This window comes from Nerophis lumbriciformis, linkage group LG34 (assembly GCF_033978685.3).
Source record: "Nerophis lumbriciformis linkage group LG34, RoL_Nlum_v2.1, whole genome shotgun sequence".
Lineage (NCBI taxonomy): Eukaryota > Metazoa > Chordata > Actinopteri > Syngnathiformes > Syngnathidae > Nerophis > Nerophis lumbriciformis.
In genome coordinates this window covers 7,520,614-7,542,145 of record NC_084581.2, presented here as the reverse complement: position 1 = coordinate 7,542,145, position 21,532 = coordinate 7,520,614, and positions in this window count along the sequence as shown.

Here is a 21,532-nt window from a genome sequence, read left to right as displayed (position 1 = left end):
ATATTTGTAATCTGTGCCAATGTTACAGCTGCCATCAGGTACTACAGAGCGAGGAGCTACAGATGTCTAGTTTGACGTAATCGATCAACCGGAAAAGCAATACATTTATCTGCGCGCCCTCCAGTGTACGGGAGTTACATGGCGTATGACCAATAGTCGCATGAGAGAGAGTGCATGGACGCTTGGACTTCACATGTAGGTGTGAAAATACAAAAAAATCTAACTATTTGAGAAGTCAGACTAATTAAATACATGAAAACGCGTTGAGGACGCGTTCTGGGAATCATACCTACAGAAAAATAATCTGCACTGAGCCTTCTTCCAATCAATTTTTCATTTTCCCCATCTCTTGCCTCTGGTTGAATTATATATAATATCTCCAGAGAAGCCAGATAGGGGTTAATACAAATGCAGCACACTGCAACACAATTCTTGTTGTCGACGTACGTGGACTTGACCTGTATCTTAGATCATTTTTGACTTTAATTTGTTTGCCTGAACTTCATCATCTCGCAGTGGCGCTCATCTACAGCTTTTAGATACGGTGCAAAATCAGGCAACATGATTGTGTTTTGGCTCATTTGACTCTACTGCATCGTGACCAGACTCACTGATGGACACAACCTAGATTTCAATTTCCATCGATGATGGCGATGACAAACCTACGAGGCACGCTCATGTTTTGCATCCGCTATTTGCGTCGGCATCTATCATTAAGACAAGCTCTCTGTGATGGGAAACATCCAGAAGCCTTTAAAGCGACATTAACGTCGTGAGAGCCTGGATCAACACTTGCTTGTCCGCCGTCATTCCTGACTGACTGATAGGGACGCTGCTCGGCTAATACCTCTTTAATTGCGCTAGCCATTATGACGGCTGGGATATTCCAATTACGCTTTCCTCGGAGGAACAACTCAGTCTTTTAATTTGATTCTGCTTAATTAATGTCAAATGAATGTAATTGTTACACCCGGCGCTCAACTAAGGGAGCACATATTCCTACTCCCCGCTGTGAGGTGGAGCGGAAACATCGCAAGCAAACTAGAGTTGAGTAGATTAAGAAAATGGGGTCTGTCCAGATAAGAGTGTTTGACTAAAAACCATGACGGCATTAAGAGAGCTATTAAGACTCTTCGCTGAGGAAAAAAGCTCATCATGCAGGGGTTTGATTGTAAAAGCATCTGCCCATCAATCATTTGACATCCTGTTTATCCTGTTCACGGTTCAAGCTGACTATGCTATGTGAACCACTACACTAGCAAAGTCACTAAAAGATGAGACGTAAAAAACAGTTTTCACTCTCTTCAATGGAGTTGTGCAACAGTGACACTCGTTAAATGTGCATGCAATTGTGGTCAAGTTGCTTTGTAAGATATGCTAGTAGGGATGTGTGATATGGCCTAAAATCCATTTTGAGATATACATATAGCAGCCTCCTGCAAAAATGATGTATATATATATATATGTATTATTTAGCATATGAATGACAATAGAACCAATTCTGTGATGATCCGTTGCCCGGATCTTGTTTTGTTTTAGTTTAAGACTCTCTTAGTTCTGTTTCAGCACCTCTGGGTTTGTGTTTCTTGGTTGTCATGGGTGCTGATTATTTCCACGTACCTCTTATTAGTGATTGGAACGCTCACCTGCTCCCGGGCACTAATCAGAGAGCTATTTATTCCTGCCTTTCGCCACACTCGGTCTGGCTGTCCTGTTTGCTTCGAGCAACATTACGTTTGTCACCCATGCTTTTGATTCCTGTGCTAAGTTTTGCCTTAGCTCCCCGTGCCATCGGCACGCTTGCTTTGTTTTGTTTGTTGGTACGTTGACTGATTTATAGATAATAAATCACTGTCTTACCTGCACCTTGCCTCCAGAGTTCCTGCTGCATCTTGGAAGAACATACTTGTGAATGTGTGTGTGAATGGGTAAATGTGGAAGTAGTGTCAAAGCGCTTTGAGTACCTTGAAGGTAGAAAAGCGCTATACAAGTACAACCCATTTATCATTTATCATTTGCCAACCTTGAGACCTCCGATTTCGGGAGGTGGGGGGTGGGGGGCGTGGTCGGGGGTGGGGCGGGGCCTGGTTGGGGGGCGTGGTTAAGAGGGGAGGAGTATATTTACAGCTAGAATTCACCAACTCGAGTATTTCATATATATATATATATATATATATATATATATATATATATATATATATGTATGAAATACTTGACTTTCAGTGAATTCTAGCTATATATATATATTTATTTATTTTATTATAAATATAAATAAAAGAAATACTTGAATTTCAGTGTTCATTTATTTACACATATACACACACACACATAACACTCATCTACTCATTGTTGTACTTGAAAGTACAATGCAATACAATTCCGGGGCAATGGCACCTATCAAATACACAGTAATGAAAACACAGTTGTTCTACTAACTGTACTGTGTGTTATGAGAGTAGAGCATGTGTGTGTGTGGCCCTTTAATAGGTGACAGCATGTGAGGTGAGTGACGTCAGTGAGTGTGTGGGCGAGAGAAGAGAGGGAGCGGTAGCGTGAGTGCGGGGAGGGACTAGTTGGTTTTGTGTTGGATTGGCTGTGTGCAAGCAATCAATAAAGCAAGATTTGCAACTAATCGCTGGACTCATCATTCACCCTAAAGTTGTCCGCTGTGGAGAGTCACTGCCGGGTAAGGTGAAGGGTGTTGCCCCGAGCATACATCGGCCCTGGAGAAGTGTCTCCCCTGCGCTCTTCGACTACGGTCTCGTTCTTCTGCTTCATCTCCTTGTGTGCGCAAACTGGACTCAGGTCCGCATGGAGCTGGAGGGGGCGTGGCCTCCAGCTCCGGCTGAATTCCGGGAGATTTTCGGGAGAAAATTTCTTCCGGGAGGTTTTCGGGAGAGGCGCTGAATTTCGGGAGTCTCCCGGGAAATCCGGGAGGGTTGGCAAGTATGTGGAAGAATGACCCGCGCATCACCATGCGACCCAAGGGTAACACATTCAACACTTCTTTACAATAGTAATAAGCCATTATTCTCCTGTTGTTTGTACACTTATCAATACTTTGGGGCGATACTACACATTTGGGATCAGACAAAAACACAGGATGGCGGTGTAACAATATCAATTAAATATCTAAATTATTTTCTACTTCTGGCTACCTTTGGTTTTTGTCCTTTAAATCCTCCTGTGTCCATGGATTTATTTCCTGAGTTAGTAAACAATAACAACAACGACAAAATATTATGTGATAATAAAAACTATTGATCTAACCAGGGTAGTACCGACCATATACTGATACTATACTTGATATCGTTACTGTCGATGTTTGTATCAATCCTTTGTTTACACCCAAGAGCTCAAGCATGCAGTTAGCGGTTGGCATATCCTCCTACGGTGTGTAGTGTAGCTTGTTTAGCTATTCCTTGTCCACCAGTGATAAGGGTACTTGGGATACATTTAGTTCATTTGTTGCCATTGAGGTGAGGATTACTGACTTAAAAGTGGCTTTGTACTGTGAAGGGACATTACATGCTAGCGATAATGCTACATTGGTCGTGTCCTTTCACGATATATAACGATAATATTAAAATCTCAATCATCGGCCAAATTTATATCATGTATATTGTATATATCGTCAAGATTGCATCAACATGTAATACATATGTCTTTAAAGTTGTATACTGATCGGGGACTATGGATGGAAATTAAACTCTGGCTACAATCTGGCACATTTACATTTTTATGTCCCTTAATATAGGCTGGGGTCCATTACACATTTTGCTGGACTATATTGTCTCACAATTTATTGCTGATATACGATATCATTGTCTACACTATTTTGAGAACAATTTAAGCTCTAATGTTATTATAATATTTAATAAAAACCATGTAATGACCCATTTAAAGCTAAATAACTTATTTTTTTTATTTATTCATATAATACAATTTTAATCATCCTAAAAAGGTAAACAAACATTACAAATAAAATGGACTGTAAATCTTGGCTAGCAAAAATAGAATTTTAATAACTCTTGAACATTTTGAGGTGCATTTTTCCCCAGTTGGAAAAACTGTGTGAGGTGTTTGATTTGTTGTCTTTTTTGTCTGCGGTCCCCTCCAAGGTTTCTCATTGTCCTCCCATTGGGTTGAGTTTTTCTTGCCCTGATGTGGGATCTGAGCCGAGGATGTCGTTGTGGCTTGTGCAGCCCTTTGAGACACTCGTGATTTAGGGCTATATAAGTAAACTTTGATTGATTGATTGATAAAAACTGGGTCAAAAGTTTGGGGGAAAACTTTCCCAAAAAAAACCCCCAAAAGCTTTAACAATTTGTACCAGAGGAACTGCACTGTACATGGAGTGTCCCAAATTTTTGACAATACATGAAACCATATTTTTTTTGTTTAGACAACAAAGTACAGTGGCACCTCAATATAAGTTTAATTGGTTCTGTGACGCAGCTCGTACCACAAAATGTTTTTATTGCAAAACAGCGTTGCCCATTGAAATGGATTAAAAGCAGTTTAACTAGTGCTTGGCCCTCAAAACAACATCATTGTAACATGTAACATGCATTTTAAAAGAAAAACAAACTTTTAGATAGGAAATCTTGTATAAAAAACAAAATAATAAAATGTAGTAAAAACAACTACCGTATTTTTCAGACCATAGGGCACACCGGATTAAAAGGGGCACTGCCGATAAGCAGGTCTATTCAGGTCTATTTTCATACAAAAGGCACACCGCATTAAAGGGGTCATACTATGATCACACTATCTTGTGATCCACATTGCATGTGATGGTGGTTCTTTGGTGAAAGTGTTGCATAGATTATGTTTTACAAACCATTTTCAAATAGCTTTCTGAGCATCTCTTCAGGATGCGCCGTTTTATGGGCGGTCTTACCTATGTGGCTCACCTTCGACAGCGTCTTCTCCCTGTCATCTTTGTTGTAGCGGTGGAGCATGCAAGGACGGGGGTGGAAGAAGTGTGAAAATATGGAGCTAACTGTTTAAATGACATTCAGACTTTACTTCAATCAATAACAGAGCAGCATCTTCTCATCCGTGGCTCAATAATGCAACATCAACGCCGGAAATGTGTCCCGTGAAAAAACGTCCGACCGGAACCCTCTAATACCTGAAGTTCTGTGGGTGAGTTATGTAAACCCACTACAGTTTACTGTCTACTGACAGATATAAGTTAGAACTCTACGCTACTTTATATTAGAAATGGCAACAGCGGAAGATGAGGTAGAGAAAAAGCAAAAGCTTATGACTACGGTGTCGACACGGACTACAATGGCGGATGCGTGCACATTTCAGGACTTATGCAGATCCCAAATACACATCAGCTGGTACCAGAAGGTAAGAAATTTGGTTTTGCATAATAGTGCGAAACAAAACGCCAGGCAACATGTCTGCTAGTAGGTGCCCTTTTGCGGTCCTTATACACGCACCATAATAATACTCGTATGTTTTAATGCGCCGACAATCCATCAAGCGTTGTACTAAAAACATTTTTACAGATTTTTGAGCGCCGTGTGTAATGTTCTATATTCCCAATGGAACATTTAAAGTTTTGGTGTTGTTTACTGGTGTAATCATGCAGTTTACAAGTATCTCTTATGTATGACTGCCATCTATTGGTCTCACTTATCATTACACCATGTACAAAATAAAATTGCTTCGAGGTCGATAAGCACAACCAGAACTATACCGTACATTAGGCGCACCGGGTTATAAGGTGCACTGTCGATTTTTGAGAAAATTAAAGGATTTTAAGTGTGCCTTATAGTCCGAAAAATACGGTACATTAGTTTTATAAAGCAATGTAATAATATTGTACTGAATTTACCTTGAAGAGTGGACTTCTACAATATTCCTTCCAGCTGCTTCACTGTGAATCACACCATCAGCAGCTATGGATAAATGTCCACCGTTTAGGTATTTTTTTAACGTCCTTGTCTAGTGTTAGCAACTCATTCAGCTGCAGTATGGCGCAGACTATCAATGCCATGCTCCAACTGCCTCACCAATTCAGCTAGCTCCACGCTCTGTCATGTTTTTGATGATTTCTTTCTTTAATTCAATGATTATCATCCACTTCTTCTCAGCACTGTCCTTTACACTGACTTTCTTCCGTACAATGTTTGGATAAACAAAGTAAGTAAGTAAGTAAGTAAAAGTGCTTTTTGCAAATACCAAATCACAAACTGCTGTACAAAACATAGTTGAATTAAAACAACAATTAAGTTAAAACAACAGGGGCAACATCATGAAAATCATAACAAGTATAAAAAAGTGAATACAAAAAAGTTAAACAGTCCATTCACAAAAACTTTTTCTAAAAATGGAAGTCTTGAAATATTTTTTAAAGGAGTCAACACAGTCAAGGTCACGGAGGGACTGGTGCAAGTCATGCCAGAGTCCGGGAGCTATCGCCTGGATTGCCAGTTGTCTTGATGTTTAGCTATAAGCCAATGCTAGGGAGTGAAACCAGATGTTTTGGTTTGATCTTACAGGGTTCACGGTGACATGCGCCACTCCAACTTTGGGGAGGCTTGTAACAAAAGTTTTTGCTTGCAACCTAAAGCATAACCATTAGCCGAGAGACAGTTGGTATCCCGAACAAATTTTAAGCTGGGGCATTCGTATCCTGTGGTACCACTTTATCTGGTTTCTGCAAAGAAGTGCACTGTATTTGGACTCATTTACTACAAGATGTTTACAGTTAATTCCGGGCAACATTTTGACCGTACGTTTGTATTTCTAATCCTCTTGTAGCTGCAGCAGGTTATTCCGGGTCAGCCAATAGCCGGCACCTAATACAATTTTGTGTGTGTGGCGCAAGGCCGCTCCTTCTTTCCACTTTCAGGCCTCATTGACATTCTATCGCCGCTGCGTTTTCGTACCCCGCCTGTCAAAACGGCCTTCTTTTCCCAACAATTTCGGCCTCATTTTGCCAGCAGAGATGTGCGATGATTGCCTGCCGCTCTCATCGTTCCAACGCAATGTGCCGGAACATGAGAGTGAGAGTGAGAGAGGGCGCTTCTCTCTTTCTAAGTTGGTTTAGTGGCTAGGTCTCATCATGTGTGCTTGTGTGTATTAAACTGCTGTGCAGGGCTTGAGCTAGCTGTCAACATATTAACATGTTCAAGTGTTTTAGCATTGGAGAAAGCATAAAGTAAATGGGATCGTGTGACGTGACGGCGTCTTACCTGTCTGCAGTGTTTCCCGACATGTCAGTCAGCCGTGAGACCTGTCGCCGGCGGGATTGGAAAATGTCACCGGAAGCTCACAGCTTTCAGACTTCAGGAAATTAAATGGCCACGAATAACAGCAATCAATGTAATCGCTAACCATCCACAGAACACATCAGGCTCTGTGGTGAAGCCAACAGGAGCGCTTGGTTGGAGAAATATAAGGGTTGTCACCACAGGTGGGTAGAGTAGCCAGAAATTGTACTCAAGTAAGAGTACTGTTACTTTAGAGATTTATTACTCAAGTAAAAGTAAGGAGTAGTCACCCAAATATTTACTTGAGTAAAAGTAAAAAGTATGTTGTGAAAAACCTACTCAAGTACCAAGTAACTGACGAGTAACCTGTTCGTTTAATGATGACGGCAACAAATAATGCACAAAAAACATAAAAATAGCAATGAGCAAATTCAGAGCCAGGAATATCTCTAAAGCAACTAAAACAATAATATATATTTAATAATAATACATTAAAATAAAAAATAAAAAAGGCAAATTGAGCCACAATAACTTAACAGCACCATAGGCTCAGTAATAATAATAATAATAATAACTGGGATTTATATAGCGCTTTTCTAAGTACCCAAAGTCGCTTTACATTAGGCAGAGATTACAAAGGAAAATAATAAGTTAGCCTTTACACAAACCATAAACTGATAGGTGTGGGCTGCACCTCAGAACACACTCTGCACTTCTGATTGGTGGTTGTATGTATGCGTGAGTGTGTGTGCGACTGTGCATGTGTGTGTCTCTGTCTGTCTGTCTATGAGGCTGCAGTGCGTTAATAAATGTCCCCACACGATGTACATTTGACAGTGATTCATAGCAGGGAAGCTAACATCAGCCTACGGTGACAGCGAAAATATCTACTAACGTTACTTACCGCGATGTGCTTCCTCAAATTTGACGTTGAGTTCATGTAAGCTGAAATGTCCACTTGTTTGGGGAGACACAAATGACAACGCATTACATGACTGTTTTTTTGGTTGTCTGAAGCATGAACATCGATTTTATGTGAGGCCAGGGGTGTTTGCGTTCGTTGTTGTCTCTGCCATTGTTGTTGTTGTTTGCCGCTGAAACTTTATGTGCAGTTAATCATGTGACCGCCTGGCTCTGTTTGATTGGTGAAACGGAGTCAAACGTCACCAGTGACTGTATTTGGTGAAACGCAGGCATGCGATAGATCCTACTTTGAAGGTCTGTCTGACAAACCAAAACCAACAAAGTGTGCATTAACAGATCGATAAAAATCAGTAACGAGTAGCGAGCTCAATGTAGATAAATGGAGCGGAGTAAAAGTAGCGTTTCTTCTCTATAAATATACTCAAGTAAAAGTAAAAGTATGTTGCATTAAAAATACTACAATTTATCTCAAAAGTTACTCAAGTAGATGTAACGGAGTAAATGTAATGCGTTACTACCCACCTCTGGTTGTCACGATACAACTTTTTCGCTTCCAATACAATACCAATATTGTAGCCTGGAGTATTGGCCGATACCAAGATTGATCCAATACGATATGAGCACAAATCACTACTTTTGTTGTTTTGTAGTGTAGAATGTTAGTAAAGGTTTGATAAAGTGAAACTAGTCAAACAGAGAACAATGATAGGAATGAAAAACACTAGCCTCTATAATATTAACCACCTGGAATGGACTTATGATGTCTTTATGTTGAAGTTAAATGGTAATTGTATTTTTGTAGTCACAATAACAAAAATTGATTTCGTTAATCACATGACGCAGTAAGTTGAATGATGTTGACATGTTTTTTATGAAAGGTTGTTTGGAAAAAAAAAAGATTTAAACGATATACATTTGTCAGACAATAGAGCTTTTTATACTATCGTTGCATCAAGACAATTAGGGGTATATATCAATCAATCGATTTATATTCCTAAATCTCAAATATATGTGCCCCACAAGTTTGCCTTCCGGAAGAAGATCGTTTTAAAAGAAAATCGATCGATTTGATCAATACTAGAAAAAGGAAAACATTACATTTAAAAAACGCAGACTTTATATAAAGTTTAGCACTTTTAAAAACAGGGACATTAAACGATAGATTTGCCCATCTGTGACCTCATCAAAACAAAAATGGCAGATAGCTATGGTGGCCGAGGAAGGTCATAACAAATGCCACAAGACAATTTCATAAATTACAACAAAAAAACGTTCAGCCACAGCACGATTGCAAAAGCCACAACAAAGAAAAACAACACAACACAGTAATTTAAAGCCACAACGGAAATTTGAGCCACAAAAAACACGACCTACACAACGGAAGTGACAGCCGAGTAAGTTACGGCGATTCACCCACTTCCGGAACACAACAACTGGCAGCCAAGGAAAAGTCATTTCATCAGAAATAATTAAATTAGGGCTGTCAAGTGATAATTAAAAAAAAAAAATCTGATTATTCAAACTCTTGAGCTGTGATTAACCTTGATTAATCACAGGTTATTACTCACTTGCGTATTTAAAATTTACTGAAGAAAATACCACAATGTTAGGACACAAATGCAATTTTTCTGCCAGAATGTAATCCAGTTTGTAAATGTTTCACTTAATTGCAAGTCATTAATTTGCTTAAAGATTGGTGACTGTAAGTGTGGTAAGAATTAAATGCACCTTTTTAAACTTGTTTTAATGATATAGCAAACAAGGTACAGATAGTAAACTTACCCATAAATAACTTTACATAGTGCACCATTTACATCCCCATTTACACGTCCTTTAAAAAAGAAATATGCACATCATAGAATATTTGCATCCTTTAGATGTATTAAAATAAGCTGAGTCAATGAAACATCTTGAATAGATCGTATTTTACATTTTCTCTATTGTTTAAAATGAGTTCAGAAGATAGCAAGTTATGTATAAAGTCAGGCAGCTGAAGGAACTCTTATTTATTTGCTGTGGGAATTTTAGTGAATAGTTGTGATCTGTTCTGAACTGAATTATCTAGTTTGTCCATCCTAGGCCACCGCAGGTCACATGACGTGCATCACCAGACCTGCTAATGTTAGCCGAGTTAGCTCGTGTGTTAAAATTGGAGACAGCTAAGGGAGTCGTGTATGACACAAAACTCAGCTTCCTCATGAACATGACATGATGTCATAGTTAAGGACGACACGCCTACTGTCACCAAAGAACGGCAAAATTTGGGACCCCAGAATTGTTTCATTTGTCGTGTGGAGGAAGCGCTTGTCAAGACTTTGAACCTTACAAGACCTTTTGTATGAGGGGCCGTTAGGGACATTATTCAGAATTACCTCTCACATACACTACTGAAATGCTCTCACATAAACAACTGAAATGTTTTTCTCTCACACACACTACTGAAACACTCTTACACACACTACTGAAACACTCTTATACATGTAAGAGGTAATTCTGAATAATGTCCCTAACGGCCCCTCATACTTTTGTATGCAGTTTGAAAGCCGCAGCCGAAGAAAAGAAACACAGACAGACGTAGCAATGTATCGATGACAGCAAAATTATTGAGTTCATTTTCATTTAAATTTCGATTGATTGACCCACTGCTATCAGCGCAATCCTACAATTGTATAAACATGTTTAATGTTTCTGGACATCGAATTCAATGCTTTTTAATGCCATTTAAGGCCTTAATTTTTGCCAAATTAATTTAATGACTTTTAATGGTTTACAATGCCCCGCAAAAACCCTGAATGTGCTTTGCCTTAAGATGCTATTTTAAACATGTTGTGCGCCGATGATAAAAAAGTACATGCTGCAATGCCAACAAATTACCTCAGTTTTATCTAAAGTTCCATCTGAGTTTTTTTCTGAAATGAAATTGGCCGCCTTTCATCACTAATCTTTGAACCGTGTAACAATAGTCGCCGACTTCCGGGTTTACAAATGGTGATTAATTTTGATTCATTTATAATAACGTGAATTTTTTTTTATTAATCACATGCGTTAAAATTGCCAGGCCTAAAATTAATGCAAGAGGTGGGTGAAGGAGGCTATAGAAATTAGAAAGTGAGAGACCGCAACATGGATTAGATGTACATGTATGGTCGGGGAACTTTATTTAGCAGGTAAATCTACTCTTAAAATGTTGGTTACTGTACTTTTATTTAAAATTGCTTGATTATTGAAAATGAGAGCAGAAAAGGTGTCCTCTTGTTAATTCAACCTAAAGTGCTAGTTGCACTTTATTCAAATAAGTTGTGAATGCATTGGTCATTAATTGTTGTTTACTTGCTTGTTTGTATCCATAATTAATTTTGATCTAAATCCCTTACAAGAAACAGTAATATAGGACACTTCACCTGCAGTGTCCAGTATTTATTTCACTGTCTCACTGGTAGATTTTTTGTGCTAAAAAGTTACTGAATCGATTTCAACTCACTGAATAATTTCGAATCCTTTTAAAAAATGAAATCATCCACAAATATCGGATCGTATTGTTGTTCAAACGTATCGTTCCACCCTTACTGACAATGCATGTTGATGACACATTCTAGTTGTGTCCCGCAAATATGACAGCTAATGTCCCTTCACAGTACAGCTCCTAAATCACTAATCCGACTGTGGTCCATGGCGACAGTAGGATCCAAGTATCATCGCTGGAGGTCCAGAGTACAAGGAATAGGACTAGCTAAACATGCTACACTACACACTGTGAAAGGATACAAAAAGGTTTAGCCAACAGCTAAGTTAGAACTCTTGAATGTTCTCGGAACGATACAGACATCGACAGTAATGATGCCAAGTATAGTATTTGTATATGTCAATCACATGACCTAGAGGCACTTTCGGATTTCATGCGATGGTCTAGAGTCCCATTAGGCTACTATTTACCTGCATCAGTGCAGATTTGGGCATATTTGAAAAGGTTTGGAGGTAAATATATGAGAATTCATGAAAAAATATTTAGAATGAAATGGAGTGGCATTTTACACTCGGAAGAAAAATATATTTTTTAAAGAGTTCAACCATTCATCATCACCAAGACGTTACTGCACGCATCTACCTCACTTCCTTTGACACTCAAAAGGATTTAAAGAAAAAAAGATTGGAATCAAATCATGTCTTTACAATTGGAGGGGTCCACAAATTAAGCATTACTCAATGAAAGACCATACTGGACTTATTCGGGCATCGGTAAGTACTGTATTTGATTGACATAACGAGTGCCGTGCTGCTGTGATGGTGACGCTAATGAGAAAAAGGATGAAGGATACAAACATAAGGCTCATCTACAATTCATGCCTGTAGTTGTTTTTGTGGTGTGAAGTTCATATTTTTTGTCTCATTATTTAGCTATAAAAGTCCCTGTTGTTTAGTAATGTTTGCTAGCAATATCAAGATTCAGTACACACTGTTGAGCCTACTTATTCATCTAGTTTATTAATACTTGTAAGGATATTTTCTTGATGCTAACGAACAGCACTAAAGTCGCTATGGTCATTCATGTGGAATAAAGCACTTGGCTTTCCTGCACAAGAACTAAACTTTTAGTTTCTGTTATGAAAATCAACAACGGCTTGGACCAACAATCACAATATTTATTACTAGGACTTAACATGACGTTAGTTTATTGGTCAAACTAGGTCTTTGTAGTTATATTTAGATATAGCAACCACAAAAGAACCCATCTAATGTGATTTATTGTCCTTTTTTACGTTTAGTTCTATCAAACACTACTAATGTAGCAGAGAATAAACTCAAATGCATAACAGAACGTTTCTTAAACAAGTCAATTGTTCAAACACAAATTTTACAAAGTGATGACTGCAGACACTGGAATGGTCCGATTGTATTCCACTAGATGATAAAAGTGATATATTAAGAGCCATTTCCTTTGACGCACTTTCGTTTTTTCTCTGACTTTATTACCTTTATGAGCCACTTCTTTCAGTACTCTATGAAAGCGCTTTCCTATCTCTCTATTTGAACGACCGGAACACCCGAGAACAGAACAGTAATACGGCATTTTCTGCTCAAACTCGACACTCCCTCCCACTTGCTTTAATGCTATGTTCAAGCTGGTTGACAATCTTGTGAATTAAGCCACAAAGAAGAAAAACAGACTTGACATCATATGCAAACCAGCAATTCTACAGTTATTATATTAATATTTGTATTATCCAAATTTTTTGTTGTTGTCATTTCTGTTATTGTTTACAAAGTCAGGATATACGAGTCAATTGTCCTTTTTGTTCAATTAGGCTGCGCTATTGGATTTATATGTAATACAAGGTAATAAGGAAATAATTCAAATATAAACTGATATTGTCGGACTACCGATAAAAATGTAATCGTTCAGGGCCCTATTCTCCCATTTGCGCTTAAATATTTATCTACGCGTTTGAAGTTACCTACGTTTCTCTTACTTGTAATCTCCCGTCCAGCCTACGGACCAGCCCACCAAGTTAGGCAAAAGTCGTAAATGAAGGCGGTTTCTTTACTAATGGGGCTGATTCTCTGTAACACGTTTTTTTTTTTTCGGGTGTGAGAAAACAATGCAACATGGAGTTTTACTGACACTTGTGAATGTCAGAGAAATCTATGAAAAAGATAAGACTTTCAATTTGAAAAGGCAATCAATGAATCCAGGCAGAGCTTTGAACGTGTGTTGCCATGGTAATGCACAGCCTGTATGCGTGCTACAACAGCATCTTCTTCATGGCTGGACGTGAATAATAATAATCTGTAGAAGAAACTTTGTTTCACTTGTTATTATAACCACCCTGATATTATTTGGGATAATAAAAGTTCTGTTTAGTATAGAAATGACTGTGAAGGCATGACGCGTCTGAGGGGCTTGGCAGCTGTTTGTGTGCTTGTGTGTGTGTGTCCTTGCAAGAGGGAGCCTGACATTTTGAACTGTCAAAAATCAGTTGAATCAATTGATAAATATGTTCTAATAAATATTGATACACATTACATTTATTTTCTGATAAATAGTCACATATTTCAATGATCACAGTCAGGGCTGTAACTAGGATTTGACAAATACAGAGATAAAAAATTGTTGGTCCAAAAGGGAATTTGAAAGGCTAAAATCAGCACCATATAAATATTACCTTGAGCAACACAATTAATTTACAGAATAACAAACACTTACATTGAGGGAGAACTATCACGTGTTATATTATCTTGGATCTTTGACAATCAGCATGATTTTGTAACAGTCCATTTTTTTTATTAATAAGCTAAAGTGCACTGTTTTAAACTGCAATATTGTTCATTTAGGGCAGTGCTTCTCAATTATTTTCTGTTACGCCCGCAGGAAGAAGAAAACATTTCAAGGCTCCCCCACTCTCTGGACCCCTCTGCATTACATTGTATACTTAACAATAAAGGAAGAAAAGAGAAAAAAGAAAGAAATGTAGATGAACTTACAAGATAAAATAACTATTAACATTGTTTTTTTAGTTTGTAATAGAACATATTTAAAGTGCATTAATTTACCTGAAATAAAATACAATGAAATCCTTATTTAAATAAATAAAAATGTGTCCGACTTGAACTATTTTACACTGAAACATTAAAATTAACCAAACTCAATAAATAATAATAATAATAATAATAATAATAATAATAATAATAATAATAATAATAATAGTAATAATACATTCAAATTGATCTCAACATTAACTAAGGAGCACAATAAATAAAACACTTTCACCTATAAACCAAAATTAAGGACACCTATTACGTATGTAAAGCTTGTGTGCTATTGTGTAGGTGCTAGCTCCTAGTAGCCTACATGTTTTTTTCCTGAGGGAACTCTCCTAAAGGAATCAATAAAGTACTATCTATCTATGTTGACCTTTTTGTAAATGACTTGACTAAAATAGAAAAAAAACAATCTTGTGTGCTTATTGTAATTTAGCTGTTGACTGGCGCAAGTAGGACTGCTTGTATAGGAGACTTTAGATGCAACCCAATGCTTGTGTTTCTGCTGGTATCGGGCCAATAACCGATATAAATATCAGATTGGGGCACCCGTCGTAAACCCCCCCCCCCCCCAAAAAAATGGAGAGACATACCCACAAATACAGTCCAAAGTCTTGGAGGAAGTCATTATTGTCATGATCTGTTGTATCAGATCATGCTTTATCCTGAGTTTATTGGTGTTTTTCTGTGTGTAGTTTTAGTTCATGTCTTGCGCTCTTATTTTGTGTTTTTTCCACTTCCTGTTTTCTCCTTTCCTGCAGCAGCTTTACACCAACCCTTTGAGCACTTTGCCCCGCAGCTGCTTTGTGTTAGCAATTAGGTCTATTTAAGTTGAGTCTGAGCTATCATGCGTCATTGCGACCCAAGTTTCACAATTATGGTTGCAATTAAAGCTGGCCAGTTTCTTCCTACTTCCTGTAGTGTAATGTCTAGTAGGTGTTCAAATTCCTTCTGTAAGACTGTATTTTTTTGTGTGTGTAATGTAACTCTTCCACTTCTGGACCGCTGCACACAAAAGAGTGAAAATTGGTCAAGACTTGCACCCTTGCTGTGTTACCTGTGCTATTATATTTCTGAAAAATACACCACAAGGTAGCACTGTTATTTAACCTAGAAGTTTAAAGGCCTACTGAAACCCACTAGTCTGATAGTTTATATATCAATGATGAAATCTTGACATTGCAACACATGCCAATACGGCCGGGTTAGCTTACTAAAGTGCAATTTTAAATTTTGCGCAAAATATCCTGCTGAAAACGTCTCGGTATGATGACGCCTGCGCGTGACGTCACGGATTGTAGAGGACATTTTGGGACAGCATGGTGGCCAGCTATTAAGTCGTCTGTTTTCATCGCAAAATTCCATAGTATTCTGGACATCTGTGTTGGTGAATCTTTTGCAATTTGTTCAATGAACAATGGAGACAGCAAAGAAGAAAGCTGTAGGTGGGAAGCGGTGTATTGCGGCAGGTGTTGTGCCGGATAACGCAACCCCGCCGTAGAATGCACCCCCTGAAAGTTGTGCCGGATAACACAGCCGGTGTTTCATTGTTTACATTCCCGAAAGATGACAGTCAAGCTTTACTAATGGCCTGTGGAGAACTGGGACAACAGAGACTTTTACCAGGAGGACTTTGAGTTGGATACACAGACGCGGTTCCGTGAGTACGCATGCAACTGCGGCTTCCAAACATTTGATCGCTTGCCCGTACGTGTGTTTCCGCTATGTGCATGTCACATACGTAACTTTGGGGACTTTGGGGAAATATATGTGCTGTATGAACTTTGGGGAGGTGAACGATACTTTGGGCTGTGGGATTGAGTGTGTTGTGCAGGTGTTTGAGTTGTATTGGCGGGTTATATGGACGGGAGGGGGGAGGTGTTTGTTATGCGGGATTAATTTGTGGCATATTAAATGTAAGCCTGGTTGTGTTGTGGCTAATAGAGTATATATATGTCTTGTGTTTATTTACTGTTTTAGTCATTCCCAGCTGAATATCAGGTCCCACCCGCCTCTCACAGCATCTTCCCTATCTGAAACGCTCCCACTGCCCTCTAGTCCTTCACTCTCACTTTCCTCATCCACAAATCTTTCATCCTCGCTCAAATTAATGGGGAAATCGTCGCTTTCTCGGTCCGAATCGCTCCCGCTGCTGGTGGCCATGATTGTAAACAATGTGCAGATGTGAGGAGCTCCACAACCTGTGACGTCACGCGCATATCGTCTGCTACCTCCGGTACAGGCAAGGCTTTTTTATCAGCGACCAAAAGTTGCGAACTTTATCGTCGATATTCTCTACTAAATCCTTTCAGCAAAAATATGGCAATATCGCGAAATTATCAAGTATGACACATACAATGGACCTGCTATCCCCGTTTGAATAAGAAAATCGCATTTCAGTAGACCTTTAACTCGTATTCTGAATTAATCACACAGCCCCAAAACACATCCATTGTAGTGTTGTGGGATCTGAGCTGAGGATGTCGTTGTGGCTTGTGCAGCTCTTTGAGACACTCGGGATTTAGGGCTATGTAAATAAACTTTTTGATTTGATTGATTGATTGAGTGTGATAAACCGAATCGCTGCAAATATTTGTATGCACCTTTAGGGGCCTGACACGCATATCCAGAGTCGGGACCCGGGGTGGACCGCTCGCCTGTGCATCGGTTGGGAACATCTCTGCGCTGCTGACTCGTCTCCGCTCGGGATGGTGTCCTGCTGGCCCCACTATGGACTGGACTCTTACTATTATGTTGGATCCACTATGGACTGGACTCTCACAATATTATGTCAGACCCACTCGACATCCATTGCATTCGGTCTCCCCTAGAAGGGGCGGGGGTTACCCACATATGCGGTCCTCTCCAAGGTTTCTCATAGTCATTCACATCGACGTCCCACTGGGGTGAGTTTTTCCTTGCCCTTATGTGGGCTCTGTACCGAGGATGTCGTTGTGGCTTGTGCAGCCCTTTGAGACACTTGCGATTTAGGGCTGTATAAATAAACATTGATTAATTGATTGATTGATGTGTGGAACATTTAAGCAAGCAAAACATAGCTGCCATCAAGGAAAATGTTTGCATGGGCACAGGTAGTGGTTAGCAACTAATTGTCCGTGAGTCAACTGTGAAAATTTCATCATATCATGTGTATGTGACCAAGTCTTTCAAATAATTTCTACCACAACCCATAAAGTTAGTTCGGTGGGCATTAAAGGGGAACTTTGGATTGTTGCCTATTGTTCACAATCATCATTAAAGACATGACAACGGATGGATTTTTTAAATGCATTCTAACTCTTAAATAAACATGAATACAATTCTGCTTATAGAGGAGCCAATGGGAGCTCCCCTATTCTGCCCATCAAATCCAATAAATAACCATTCAAAAAGCGGCAACAATACTTAATTTACATTTTGTGACTTGAATATCAACCAAGTATTAGTGATATTGTTATCATAAGTGCTAACGCAGACAAACTATTTATATCACTTCCGTGTGTCCCTATGTTTACATCATTGAGTGGTCTGCTTCTTTCTTGCTTCCTTGCTCCCTGGAAGTTTATTGTAGATCATAAATAATGTCTCTCATCTGGACAGAAGAAGTTTGAGGAGGCATGCCGACAAGTTGGCACACTTTGAGGGCCTAGAAATGGTGAGAACGACAAGAAAAGACGTTTGGTTCCCCCACCGGCTACTTCCACCCCGTTTCTCCTCGAGGATTATGGTCATTCTTCATCTAAATGGGAATATATGACCATCCTAGCAGTCGGCATCCTAATGACAGCAGACATCGTACAGTAAGTGATGAGTTATTAAAATTAATGCGCCGCGTATGCTTAAAATGAACAAAATACAAAACCTAAACGAATACAATGATTTGCAAATCCTTTTCAACGTATATTCAATTGAATAGACTGCAAAGACAATATATTTAATGTTCGAACTGAAAAACTTATTTTTTTTTTGCAAACAATCTATAACATAGAATTTAATGGCAGCAACAAATTGCAAAAAAGTTGGCACAGGGGCATGTTTACCACTGTGTTACATGGCCTTTCCTTTTAACAACTCTCAGTAAACATTTGGGAACTGAGGAGACCAATTTTTGAAGCTTTTCAGGTGGAATTATTTCCCATTCTTGCTTGATGTACAGCTTAAGTTGTTCAACAGTCCAGGGTCTCTGTTGTGGTATTTTAGGCTTCATAATGCACCACACATTTTCAATGGGAGACAGGTCTGGACTACAGGCAGGCCAGTCTAGGATCCACACTTTTTTTTACTATGAAGCCACACTGTTTTCACATGTGGCTTGGCTTTGTCTTGCTGAAATAAGCAGGGGCGTCCATGATAATGTTGCTTGGATGGCAACATATGTTGCTCCAAAATCTGTATGTACCTTTCAGCATTAATGGTGCCTTCACAGATGTGTAAGTTACCCATGTCTTGGGCACTAATACACCCCCATACCATCACAGATGCTGTCTTTTGAACTTTGTGCCTATAACAATCCGGATGGTTCTTTTCCTCTTTGTTTCATAGGACACGACGTCCACAGTTTCCAAAAACAATTTGAAATGTGGACTCGTCAGACCACAGAACACTTTTCCATTTTGCATCAGTCCATCTTAGATGAGCTCGGGCCAAGCGAAGCCGGCATCGTTTCTGGGTGTTGTTGATAAATGGCTTTGGCTTTGCACAGTCCAGTTTCAACTTGCACATACAGATGTAGTGACAAACTGTAGTTACTGACAGTGGTTTTCTGAAGTGTTCCTGAGCCCATGTCTTGATATCATACACACACTGATGTCGCTTTTTGATGGAGTACCGCCTGAGGGATCAAAGGTCACATGCATTCAATGTTGGTTTTCCGCCTTGCTGCAGTGATTTCTCCAGATTATCTGAACCTTTTGATGATATTACGGACCTTAGATGGTGAAATCCCTAAATTCCTTGCAATAGCTCATTGAGAAATGTTGTTCTTAAACTGTTGGACAATTTGCTCAGGCATTTGTTGACAAAGTGGTGGCCCTCGCCCCATCCTTGTTTGTGAATGACTGAGCATTTCATGGATTCTGCTTTTGTACCAAATCATGGCACCCACATGTTCTCAATAAGCCTGTTCACCTGTGGGATGTTCCAAATAAGTGTTTGATGAGCATTCCTCAACTTTCTCAGTCTTTTTTGCCACTTCTGCCAGCTTTTTTTAAACATGTTGCAGGCATCAAATTCCAAATAAGCTAATATTTGCCAAAAAACACAGTAAGTAAGTTTTCGAGTTCGAACGTTTAGTATCTTGTCTCTGCAGTGTATATAACTGAATACAGGTTGAAAAGGATTTGCAAATCATTGTATTCTGTTTTTGTTTACGATTTACACAACGTGCCAACTTCACTGGTTTTGGGGTTTGTACGTAAATATTAAATGTTATTATGAATGTGCCTGTTACTACATTACATGTATACTTACATCAGGTATATAAAACCTCAATGGAGGTATTTTGGATGTTTTTTTTTAAGGACTTTATAGGCGGAATTGCTCGGCTGAGGCTCCATTGTAAGCAAACTTTTGATCACATTTATTTAATATTTAGAATGTAAAAAAACCCCAAAAACATCCATCGTCATGTCCCTCATAATGATTGTGAACGATATGCAAAATTCCCCCCAAAATGCAATTCTCCTTTAAGATGCATGCTGTTGACAATGTAACAATAATTGTTTGTCATGCCCACGCCACAAAGTGTTTCCTTCCCGCCAACTGAGCGGGAGGCTCAAGGCGTAAACAATGTTGTTGATTAGTTGTAATTTTTCCAACACTTGATTTAAAACATTTGTCTCTTCTGATGAATTCAATCCGACAAGCCATCACATCCTGTTCTGTTTCTGCAATGACTTGTGTTGGGTCCGTAGTCTGCCAGAGTCGCGCTTCCTCCGATATAATAATTCCATCATTTCACCTGACAGTCTGATTGTATTCAGCTTGACAAGCAGCAGATGTTAATACGCACAACGCGTGTAAGTCGGCGTGTCATGGCGCCCAAACCCTGAAGCCCACAGGAGCACCTTGAACTTACACCTTGCAATATTTGACAAACACGATTAGAGCAATTTAATTAGACAGAAAGCTTCACTAATAAAGCTATTAAATTTGTCGCCGGCGTAGGGCAACAAGAAAGGCAAGGCGAGGAATCCTGGTAATTAACCCGCCCAGCTCACAGTGCGATGCCTCCACTTGTCATTTTAGGCGAAGGCGGCCTACCACACCACGATGACCCAAACGTCCCGACCTTGTCCAAAGCGCTTAAAATCTCATCTGTTTGCAAAATGACTCACTTAGAAAGTCTTGCTTCTTTCCCTTCACTGAATACATGGCAGGTCTCGTACACTTTTTAGACATTTCATCACTTACGGACACAGACTTGTGACTACAAAATACAAGCTTTTAGGGACTGAAAGGTCCTTGACAGTGCCATCCTGGGGTCACGATCATGGATAGCACCGGGTAACATTTAATGGGGTGCAAAAATCAAAGGTTTGTCAATACAGTTGTACCTTAACTTAAGATTGTTCTGAGATAAGAGCTGTCTTTCGTTTTTTTTGCAAGCATACATTTTAGATACCCACCGCTAGTTGGCGTTGCAGATGTCACAGTGAACCCGGTAAGATACGACCAAAACATCCGGTCTTACTCGCTAGACTTAGCTTATAGCTAGAGATGGACATCATTTTGTTTTTCCAAGCACAGAAAGGATAAACCGTGTCCCTCGGGAAGTCCTGTGGGGAGTGTTAAGAGAGTATGGGGTACCGGACTGTCTGATTGTAGCGGTTCGCTCC